Below are 12,089 nucleotides of genomic sequence, written 5' to 3' on the forward strand. Positions count from 1 at the left end.
AACCGCAGCACGCCAGGCCTCCCTGTCCATCACCAACTCCCCGAGTCCACCCAAACCCATGTCCATCGAGTCGGTGATGCGTCCAGCCATCTCATCCTCTGTCGTCCCCTTCTCCTGCCCTCAATCTTTCCCAGCATCAGGGTCTTTTCCAATGATAGTAATTGCCTTTCTTGCCAGCAATTGGGAGGAAACAACACAAGGAGAGGTTAAATCTCATGCATATTCCAAAGGCCAGAGCCCTTCAACATAGAGGAGAAAGCCAGAATCCTGATTCGGACACCAAGGTCCCCATGAGCCAGCCTCTTAGCACCCACCCTGGGTGGCCTCTGGTCAGGCTCCTCTCTCCCACTCTGCACACCCCCTGGTCCCCAGCTCTCCTTCTGGAACGATCCACTGAAAACTAGTGTCATCCCTTCACTCCTCTACTGCATAACACTGACGGCTCCTCCGTTGCCTGCCGGGTGGTCCCGATGCCTTAGCATGGCTGGTGTGTGAGCTCCTCCTCTACTTCATAACACTGACGGCTCCTCTGTTGCCTGCCGGGTGGTCCCGATGCCTTAGCATGGCTGGTGTGTGAGCCCCTCCACAGCCTGACCTCCCAGCCCCCGCTCTAGTCTCAGCTCTCACTCCTCATTTTCCCCGAATGGTATGTTCTACACACTTTGCAGTGTAGCCCTATGATATCACTGACTGAACCTGAGTGTTATCAAATGCAAGTTCAGTCTCTAAAGCACGGTGAAGCTAAACATACTGAAACATCATAATTTGGAGCAGAAAAAGGCTTATTGCAAGGGCCAAGCAAGGAGAGTGGGCAACTCATGCTTGAGTAGCCCGAACTCCCTGATGGTTTTGGGGGAAGAGTTTTTATAAGCAAAATTTGGAGGGAGGGCTGCAGGGTGTGTGACCTTCCTCTGATTGCTTGGTGCTGAGGTTACAGGGTGGTGTTCCAGGAATCTCAGTCATCAGCCTCCTGATTCTGACCAGAAGGGGTCCACGTGCTTGTGCTCGGCCTGAAGTTGCCATTCCCCACCTGGGCTCCTACCGAAGAACTGGGAGCTACGTGTCAGATTGTTCTGTACACCCCTTCAGGGAGAGCCAGGTCCCTGTTCTGTGCTGTGCCATTGTATAGGGCTAGACTGCCTCTCCCTTGTTTCTGCATTCCCTCACTCCCCTGATTAGTAACTGTTGGATTTGCCCTTTGGAACTCAGGGAAGGTGTAGGAGGCTGAAGCCTTTTTTTCTGCAAATAAGAAACAGAAAAGTTTTGGGTCTTTGCTTCCAATCTGAAGTCTGCTGTGTTCCCCTGCTAAGAGCTTCCGGCTGGGAGGCAGAGGTGGGATTTTGAAACAAATCATCCCATGTACATATTTGTTCAGGTCTACTTCCCCTCCTGGACAGAACACTCTAGAAAGGCAAGGACTGTCACCTGCTGTGTTCCTGCCACCCACCACCCTCTGGCACATAGCGGCTGCCCCAAAACTTTTTGTTTAATTTGCTTGTATAACATCTGCTTCCTACGATCATCTTAAACAGGAAATGAAATATTGAGAGTCACGGTTACCTTAATAAACGGTTGGGTTTCCCAGGTGGCGCTAGTGGTAAAGGACCGCCTGCCAATGCAGAAGACATAAGAGACATGGATTCAATCCCTGGGTCAGGAAGATCCCCTGGAGGAGGGCATGGCAACCCACTCCAGTACTCTTGCCTGGGAAACCCCATGGACAGAGGAGCCTGGCAGGCTGCAGTCCACAGGGTCACATAAAGAGTTGGACATTACTGAAGTGACTTAGCACATGTGCTGTTCTTACTGTGGAAAAGATAGTACAGCCTGAGGTTGTGAGCCTCAGTTTCCTTCTCTGGAAAATGGGGATAATGTTGCCTTTGCAGGAGGGTTTAATTAAATAAAGGAATGTATGGAAAGTACTTTGCTTGATGCTTGAACAGACAGACAGTATATGGTCACCAAATGGCAGCAGCCAGCAAACTATCCCACGGATATAATCACCTATCTTCCCACACCCTTGCTGTTACTTGATGTCAAGGAAAAAATTAATCAACGGTCACTCTAAGGAAGAAATGGAAAATTTTACTCACAGCAAACCTAGGATCATAACCCAGGAGAAGTCAGTCCCTCAGAGACCTCTGAGAACTACTCCAAAGAGGTGAACGGGGTGGCCACCCACTATATATGTGACTTTGGTGAAAGGAGTTTGTGCAATGAATCACACATTTCATAGAAGGTTGCTGCTGGCTTCGAGGGATAATCATCTTCTCTAAGAATGGGGAGATGCAAGAATCCAGGTTCATAAAACACTCTTCTTGAAAGTATCTAACTACAGGAAGGCCTAGTTTTCCCAGAACGCACAGCACCTCATTCTGATCTTTGTCCTGAACGCCTAGTGGGTGTACTGCAGGTCAAGTCAGCCACTGAGGGAGCTAATGGCTTGATTGTTATGGACTGGGTGACAGGCAACATTCTTTATTTTATAATCTCTTCCCTTTCAGTCCTAATTTCAACCAAGGTTTGGGAGACATTTCATGACCAATTTGTCCCACGTGCTGGGAATCCTCATACCCAGATCAGGCAAAGATTTTGTTGACAGGCCACTCAGTGCGCTACCATTGGACTGAACCCTGTTAACAATAAGCAAGGGCCGCCAGGAGGGCCGAGTGATCTAAGGCGCCAGACTAAAGCTAGAACAATAAGCAGAAGCCTCTGGACCGCCTGCCTCACTGGTCTGTTATGGTCCAGGAGATGGTTCCCTCTTGTTGCTTCTTCCCACACCTAGACAGACACTATTACAGTCACTCATCCTATAGAACGCGACGTTTGGCCAATCGTTTCAAGTCACCTGATCTTCATTAATTTTATCTGAGGCTCAGTCACACATAACACAAGAAGCAATAATCTCGTAAAATGGGCAGAATGCAAGGAATATAGCCGGTGACATTAATAACGGCGTGTTGCATCAGAGCTCAGTCGTGTCTGACTCTCTGCAGTTCCAGGGACTGCAGCCTGCGGGCTCCTCTGTCCATGGGATTTCCCAGGCAATAATACTGGAGTGGGTTGCCATGCCCCCCTCCAGGGGATCTTCCTGACCCAGGGGTTGTAATAGAGAAAGGTTATTTTTGAATTTATGCTGGATCTGCTTCTGTGACTTTAACTCTCATCTTGCTGCTTTTGTTATTGTCCATGTACGTAATGGCCTGCCTCAGGGAGATAACCTGAGCTGCCCACCTGTAAAGGACTGTAAGGAAGTGACTAGCATATCCCCCTGCCTGAGACTTGCCATTGTAGGGGACGTGTGTAAGAACTGAATAGTCTTTTCCCTTTGTTGCCTCACCTCCCCCCAAATCTAATCCATTAAAAAAACAACAAACCTGGCATCCAGGCCCCACAAGATGGTTATTTTGAGGTGCTAGCCTGCCATCTTCTTGGTCAGCTGGCTCCTAAATAAAGCCCCTTCCTTGTCTCAGATTTATTGGCCTGTTGTGCGATGAGCAGAGTGAGCTTGGTCTGGGTAATGAGACCAAACCCATATGTCTTATTTCTCCTGCGTTGGAGATTCTTTACTATTGAGCCACCTAGGAAGCCTCCTTATAAGGGCATAAGTAAATATTTAAGTGTAAACTTCCATCTGGTGCAGTCCAGTATCTCCCCAAGTCATCTGACCAGTCGCTTGGCAGCAGTCACTATCTCAACAGGAAATATGTTGGCATTGTGAATAAAGTTCACTGAAGATCTCTGCATGTACAAGGTGAGCGTGGGTCTTCCTGACCCCTTATAGGGTTGAGGCAGGATTCTTATCTTCTAAGGAATTACTTGGCTGGAGCCAGTAGGAGAAAAATAGATCTTCATGGTTGAGCAGGTCTGGTTAAGACACAATGTAGGTGCTGGTGCACCCCAGAGGGTAGGGAGGAGGCCAAAGGGCAGGAAAAAAAAACTTTAAATTTTTCTTGCCTTGCCTTAAAATGTTAATTTCTGTCTCATCACTACTTTTGTCTTCTTGATGAACTTACGTCGTTGGTCAGTCACTATGTCTGACTCTTTGTAACCCAACAGACTGCAGCAAGCCAGGCTCCCACGTGTCCTTCACTATCTCCCGAGTTTACTCAGGATGCTATCTCATCCTCTGCTGCCCCTGTCTCCTTTTGCTGTCAACCTTTCCCAGCATCAGGGTCTTCAAAGGAATCAGCTCTTTGCATCAGGTGGCTTAAGTGTTGGAACTTCAGCTTCAGTATCAGTTCTTCTAATGAATATCCAGGGTTGATTTCCTTTAGAATTGACTGATTTGATCTCCTTGCATTCCAAGGGACTCTCAAGAGTCTTCTCCAGCACAATTGGAAAGCATCAATTCTTCAGCATTCAGCCTTCTTTATGGTCCAAATCTCACATCCGTACACGACTACTGGAAAAACCATAGCTTTGACTATATGGACCTTTGACGGCATCACCAACTCAATGGACATGAGTTTGAGCAAACTCCAGGAAATGTTCAAGGACATGGAAGCCTGGCTTGCTGCATTCCTTGGGGTTGCAAACAGTCAGACATGAATGAACGACTGAACAGACAGAACAGAACCCTTACAGAGTTGTGACATAACCTAGTCAGTAGAAATACAATCAAATACATACCTCTGTAGGATCCAGTAGTTCCCAGAAGGTCCTTTAGATCACACGCCTCACTCCACTGAAAATATGCCCACTCATCTTCTTGACCCATTTCTGAGTCTTGGACAGTTTATTTTGCACAGCAGAGATCGGACTATATCCAGCTCCTTCAGACTCTCTGGCTTGGAGCCTTGAAAATCCTTAGATGTTAATATTTGTGAGATAAACATTATGTTAATATGTGTGGGATGAATATTTAGCTTGTGGATCCAATAGCCCTACCCCACTAATTTGTGAAATTGGAAATAACTTTGAGGGGTAGGAGTGAAAGAAAGTTTGACAGAGAAGTAACAGGAGCAGAATAACTGCCTCCATTCAGTGCCTGTTGTGTGCCAGGTATGTTGCACACATAATCTCATTTAATCTTTGTAAAATCTTTATTTCAAAGGTGAGGAAACTGAAATTCAGAGAGGTCAAGTACTTACTGAAGAGTACACATGAACATGCTTGTTGGTTTGTTGGCTTGTAGCATGTGTCATGTTCTCCTTCATGAGAGGTTTGGCTCTGGGAGGCCAGGGGTGTCCTTTGTTTTATTCTCTGCCCTATGTCTTTGCTGAGCCTTGTCCACAGCAAGGGCTGAATCAACATTTGTTATGAGCACGTGAATGAATGAATGAGTGAGTGAGTGAATAGAGTAGCAGAGCCGGGGCGCATTCCCAGGTCTGTTCAGCCTCCACCTCTCAGGCTTTCCCTGCAAAACACACCTCAGTTTTTCACTCTGGCAGCTGGTTGGAACTATAATTTAACACCTTAATTTCTCGGGCAAAAGTAAATAGTATTTCAAGTAGCAAAAAGTGTAGTGGGTTTAAAATAAATATCTGATGATAGCAAAGTACGAAGCAGAAGAGAATTTTGCAGATAATGCTTTTATAGAAAGTCTCACAATGAGGGAAATATGCTAGGAAATAAGAGGAAAAGACAAGGTTTGATAAACAACTTTTTTCATAAGTTTTATTTGAAATGATTACTGGAAGACAGATTCAGCATGTGAAACATAAAATTTCCCCACACCTGCCCCTGACACAGGGTGACTGACTCTTTGTAAGTATATTCTGGGTCAGAGTAGAATCTCCAGCTGCTAATGAGGAACCATGTTACTGAACTCAGATTCAGCTGCTTTTTGCTCAAGAATCTAGGATTTTTCCAGCAGTACAGTGGATGAGAATCTGCCTACCAATACAGGCGACATGGGTTCAATCCCTGGTCTGGGGGGATTCCACATGCTGCAGGACAACTAAGCCCGTGTTCTGCAATTACTGAGCCCACGTGCTGCAACTGCTGAAGCTCATATGCCCTGGAGCCTGTGCTCTTCCAAGAAGCCACGGCAGTGAGAAGCCTGTACACCGCAGCTAGATAGTAGCCCCTGTTCGCTGAAACTACAGAAAAGCCCTTGCAGCAACAAAGACCCAGCAGAGCCAAAAAGAAAAATAAATAAATAAAAATTTAAGAAAAGACTCTCTTAAAAAAGAAGAATCCAATACTGAGCAATGAATGTTGGGTGAAAGGAAAAACAGATTTGTTGAGGAAACCTGCTGTCCTGGGGAGAAGGTGGACTCATGTCCCAAAGAACTGACTCCCAGCTCCCCAGGTTTTGCTTAGAGTTTGAATAGGGAAAAGAAGAAGGGGCTATGTGCTGGAGCAGGGGTTGGGGGGGGAACCTTCTGTTTTCATAAATGGTTGTCTTGATCACACAATTCCAAGTAGCCATCAGGTCTTCCTCACTGTTGAAACATTACCTGAGGCATAAAGTGTGAAAGTGTTAGTCACTCAGTTGTGTCCAACTCTTTGTGACCCCATGGACTGTAGCCCACCAGGCTCCTCAGTCCATGAAATTCTCCAGGCAAGAATACTGGAGTGGATTGCCATTTCCTTCTCCAGGAGATCTTCCTGACCCAGGGATCGAACCTGGGTCTCCCACATTGCAGGCAGATTCTTTACTGTCTGAGCCAAATCTCTGGTTATCTAGGAGGGCTCTGCAGGATCCTACTAGGTTTCAGGTGCTGAGTAGATATTGCTGAATGAATGAATGTGTGAATGAATAATATTAATAGATGCTTAATAAGCACTTTCAGATGCTGGTGAAGACAATGCAAATTAGTAACTCTTCAGAGGAAAGTAGTAATAGTAATTATTCCCAGATGGGCAAAATAGTGTGTGCATAGATGTAAGTTCTTTTTGTTTTTCTGGTTTTGGGTTGTTTTGCTGTATTCATTGTGTCTTTGTCGATGCATGAGGGTTCTTCTACTTGTGGTGAGTGGGGTGCACCCCACTCTCTACTTGCAGTGGGCAGGCTTCTCACTGCAGTGGCTTCTCTTGTTGCAGAGCACGGGCTCTAGGGCACATGGGCTTCAGTAGATGCAGCTCATTGACTCAGTAGTTGTGGCACACAGGCTTAGTTGCCCTGCAGCATGTGTAATCTTTCTGGACCAGGGATCAAACCCATGTTCCCTGCATTGGCAAGTGGATTCTGAACCTCTGGACCACCAGGGAAGTCCTGGATATAAGTTTTGTGTTGCATAAATTAAAAGTTCCTGGGTGAATCTTTCTGGGGCTATGATAAAAACGGAAAACTAGAGAATCAGAAATTGTGGAATTTTCCTGCCTACCTCCTTCTGCAACCTCTCAATAGCATTTGGCTGGAAAGAACCTTGCCTTCCTCAAGAAAATGAGAGTGAGTATCCTAACACTTTATAATTCTCTTATCTTTTGCTGTTCTCCTGTTTCCCATATGGTTACTAAAGGCAAATTATGACTTCCCATCTGAGTTAGTGCGTGTTAAAAATGATGTCAGAGGGAAAGCCAGCCCTAGAGATGAGGCATTTATTCCAAAGTTACCAAAAGACAGATTCAGCACATAAAATATAAAACTACCCCACACCTGCCCCATTAAATTGTGACTGAGTTTTCCAAGGTTTTGTGTATGGAATCCAGGCTCAGAGGCACTGTCTTTGGCCTGGCCCCTTCTCTTATCTTTCTTCCTCTTGCTCCAAACTGGATTGAAGTTTTTATTCTCCATCTTTGAATCAGCATCCAATGGTCTTGATGGATGAGTTCCAAATCTTAGCTGAAGGTTCTCAAAGTTCAAGAATGTATTTCTGACTTTTGGTTATTAAACACCAACAGTGCTATTTTTTTTTAAATCTAAGCCCAGAGGCAAGTGGAAAAAAGCAAGATTAACAGGAAATCATGAGGTAAAAGATTTATAAGAGAACCCTGCCTTGCATGAAGCCATTCCCTTCAAAACTAGTGGAATTTCTATTAAGAACAATTACTCTCTCCCTCTTGCTGTCTGTCTCTGTCTCTCTGTCTCTCCCTCTCCTAGATGGTCTTTACACAAATTTCAGTCTTAAGAAGTTAAGTCAGTAGATGTTGAGATGATATGGATTTATTTTTCTGTAGAGTCATATGCTGCCATATTTGCTAGTCATACAAACAAAGATTTTTTGGAACATAATTATTCACATAAATTGTCAGATTAATTAGAATAATATATTCACTAACCTATTTTGTTTTAGTCTTAGACCCAGAAGGAAATATTCAGTTGTTCATAAGGAACATCTTGTCAAAGATCAAGGATTGTTGAATGACCAGGGGTTGTGTAGTGACAGTAACTGATGTCAGTCAACACTTCATTTCTAATGTTACAGAACCATGACAAATTTTCTTGAAACTTGAGCTTGTTATTGCAGTCCTGTTGTAATTTTTCCTTTATTATGGTTCACTCTAACGCAGCACTGTCCAACAGACCTGTCTGTGATATTGGGAATGTCCTATCTGCACTGTCCAAGATGGTGCCCTCTAGCCTTCTGTGGTCATTGAGTATTGCCGTTGACCAATGAAGAATGTGAAGCCCAGGGCTTTACATGACTTATCAGGGACCACACTAGTTGTTCGTGACTGAATCTGAATGAATCTTCTAGCTCTTTCTAGGTTGACCTGTTGTCTCGTGTTTACATTTCATTTGGCCAGGAAAAGTGAGGAGCAATTTCAGAAAGAGAGACCTAATTTTTGCATCTAATGACTCAGTATGTATATGGGAACAGCATCACTCTCTCCGGCCTTGCCTATAACAGATGATGTAGAAATTCAGTTGCACTAAATCAAAGGTATTCACCTCACACCCATCAGAGTGGCCATCATCAAAAAGTCTACAAATAATCAATGGTGGAGAGGGTGTGAAAAAAAGGGAACCCTCCTACACTGTTGCTGGGAATATAAACTGGTACAGCCACTAAAGAGCATGGAGGTTCCTGAAAAAGTTAAAGACAAAGATATGATCCACTTCTGAGTACATGTCTGGAAAAACTGAAAACTCTAATTTGAAAGGGTATATGCACCCCAGTGTTCACAGCAGCAGTTATGTATCATAGTGAAGACATGGAAACAACCCAAGTGCCCCTCAACAGATGATTGCTTTAAGAAAATGTTATATATATATGTCTCCCATATGTGTGTGTATATATATCTCCCAGATATATATATATCTCCCGTATGTGTGTATATATATCCCATATATTATTCAGCGATAAAAAAGAATGAAGTATTGCCATTGGCAGCAACATGGATGGACTCAGAGATATTATACACAGAGAAACAGGTCAGGCAGAGAAAGACAAATACTATATGATATCACTAATATGTGGAATCTAAAAATTAATACAAATGAATCTATATACAAAACAGAAAGAGACTCACATAGAAAACAAATTTATGATTACCAAAGAGGAGGGGATGAGGACGGACAAATTAGGAATATGAGATTAACAGGTACAAACTACTATACGTAAAATAGATAAGCAACAAGGATTTACTATATAGCACAGGGAATTCTATCCAATATCTTGTAACAACCTATAATATAATCTGCAAAAAAAACCCCCAAAACCCTATGTTGTACACCTGTAACTAGTTCAGTATTGTAATCCAACTACACCTCTATTTAAAAACAAAAAGAAAATAAATTCAGTTGTGCTGAATAGTGAGACTGTTGGATTAGAACGCTAAGCCAAATTTAACAGAACAAATCATTAGGTCCTGTGGCTGTCTGCCTAAGGCTGCTCAGAATACATCTTAGTATTGTTCTATTTTTACTATTTATTCATTCATTTATTAAACGCCTGTGATGGTCCAGGAAGAGTAGGTGTTGAGGGGTATGAAATGGATAAAAACAGTTGAAGCCCTCAGTATCTGCAGGAAGACCAGTGGCTGACCCTTTCAATCCACACTACACTATCTGTTGGGAGAGTACAGGCACAGAGCGTTTCCTGTTATCTTGATGAAGGCGAAAGAAGAGTGTTTTACTCTTCTTTAAGAATCTATATTAAATCTATTTAATAGAATAGATCTATTCAAGAATCTATTATTAATCTATATTTAAGCTGGCTTAAAACTCAACATTCAAAACACGAAGGTTGTGGCAGACAGCCCCATCACTTCCCGGCAAACAGATGGGGAAACAATAGAAACGGTGACCGATTTTATTTTCTTGGATTCCAAAATCACTGCAGATGGTGACTGCAGCCGTGAATTAAAAGATGCTTGCTCCTTGGAAGAAAAGCTATGACCAACCTAGACAGTGTATTAAAAAGCAGAGACATTGCTTTGGTGATAGCATGTATGGATGTGAGAGTTGGACTATAAAGAAGGCTGAGCGCTGAAGAATTGACACTTTTGAACTGTGGTGTTGAAGAAGACTCTTGAGGGTCCCTTGGACAGCAAGGAGATCCAACAAGTCCATCCTAAAGGAAATCAGTCCTGAATATTCATTGGAAGGACTGATGTTGAAGCTGAAACTCCAATACTTTGGCCACCTGATATGAAGAGCTGACTCATTGGAAAAGACCCTGATGCTGGGAAAGACTGAAGGTGGGAGGAGAAGGGGACAACAGAGCATGAGATGGTTGGATGGGATCAGTGACTCAATGGCCATGAGTTTGAGCAAATTTAGGGAGATAGTGAAGGACAGCCTGACGTGCTGCAGTCCATGGGGTCACAAAGAGTTGGTGGACATCACTCAGCGACTAACAACAACAACAACACTATCTGTCGGGAGAGTACTAGCACAGAGGGTTTCCTGTTATCTTTTGGGTTGTTTTTGGTGTTTTAGGATAATCATAGGCTCTGGAGGCCACTCTGGGTTCAGATTCAGTGCTTCATTTACTAGCTCTGTGACCTCGGGCAAATCACTGAAACTGTTTTAGGCTTATCTTTAAGATGGAGATAATACAATGCTGTTGTTATTTAAGACTACATGAAATAATGCATGTAAAGCTCTCAGCCTACTGCTTCATTTGTAGTAAACATTTTTTAAGGTTTAGCTATCACCACTATTGACGTGCCTGGTGGCTCAGTGGTAAAGAATCTGCCTGCAATGCAGGCGACTCAGCCTCGATCCCTGCATCGGGAAGACCTCTGGAGAAGGGAATGGCTACCCACTTCAGTATTTTTGCCTGGGAAATCCTGTGGACAGAGGAGCCTGACAGACTACAGTCCAAGGGATTGCAGAGTCAGACACTACTACTATTGTCATTATTATTACTATCATTGTTATTAGGGGTAAAAAAGAGCCTCCTGAGGCATAATTATTTTTACTTTGGAGACAAGGAAACAGGCTCAATGAGATGAAGCAGCCAAAGTCACAGGGATAAAAAGGAACAGGGTCCAAATTCGAGGCAGGAGAGCTGGCTGCTCCTGGGAGGGGAGAGCTCACCTCTGGGCCCCACTCAGAGAGGGCTGCCTTTGAGCGGAAGTGTGGGGGCCTCTGGAGGTGTTCCAGGAGAGACCTGGAGCAGCTGATCAGATGTGTCAGGGTACCACCTAACCTCTCCATGCATATAGTACAGGTTTCAGAAGTTTCCTGAGCTAGGAAATATCCTAGAAATATGCACAGTCAAGCTCAGTTTAAACTTTTAATTTTCTTGCATTAAAAAACCAATATTTCCTTGGCTGCCCAGAGTCTTGGATCTTTGATCTTTGCTATGGCATGCAAGATCTTATTTGCAGCCTGAGAACTCTTAGTTGTGGGCTGTGGGATGCAGTCCTCTGCCCAGGGATTGAACCTGGCCCCTGCATTCGGAGGGTGGAGTCTTAGCTACCGAACCACCAGGGAAGCCTCAAGTTTAGTTTAAAAGTTAAGAGAAAGTTGCTCACTCTGTCTGACTCTTTGCAACCTCAGGGACAATACAGTCCATGGAATTCTCCAGACCAGAATACTGGAGTGGGTAGCCTTTCCCTTCTCCATGGGATGTTCCCAACCCAGGGATCCAGCCCAGGTCTCCTGCATTTCAGACGGGTTTTTAATCAGCTGAGCCACCAGGGAAGCCCTTTTTTTTTTTTTCTTGACCTAACGTTGTCAAACAAATAATGCTCTTTTGAGCACCTGTTTTCTGCTAGATTCTGGGGTAAATGAAAGAACTATT

At 44.0% G+C, this 12,089-nt stretch overlaps 1 protein-coding gene across 47 annotated transcripts in view; it reads left to right on the top strand.

The window, feature by feature from the left end:
* PROM1 (prominin 1) overlaps window positions 1–12,089 on the top strand; it is a 139,950-nt gene that overhangs the window by 11,239 nt on the left and 116,622 nt on the right. The window lies entirely within an intron of this gene.

Source organism: Giraffa tippelskirchi, chromosome 1 (genome assembly GCF_054371585.1).
Source record: "Giraffa tippelskirchi isolate mGirTip1 chromosome 1, T2T-mGirTip1v1.2.pri, whole genome shotgun sequence".
Taxonomy (NCBI): Eukaryota; Metazoa; Chordata; class Mammalia; order Artiodactyla; family Giraffidae; genus Giraffa; species Giraffa tippelskirchi.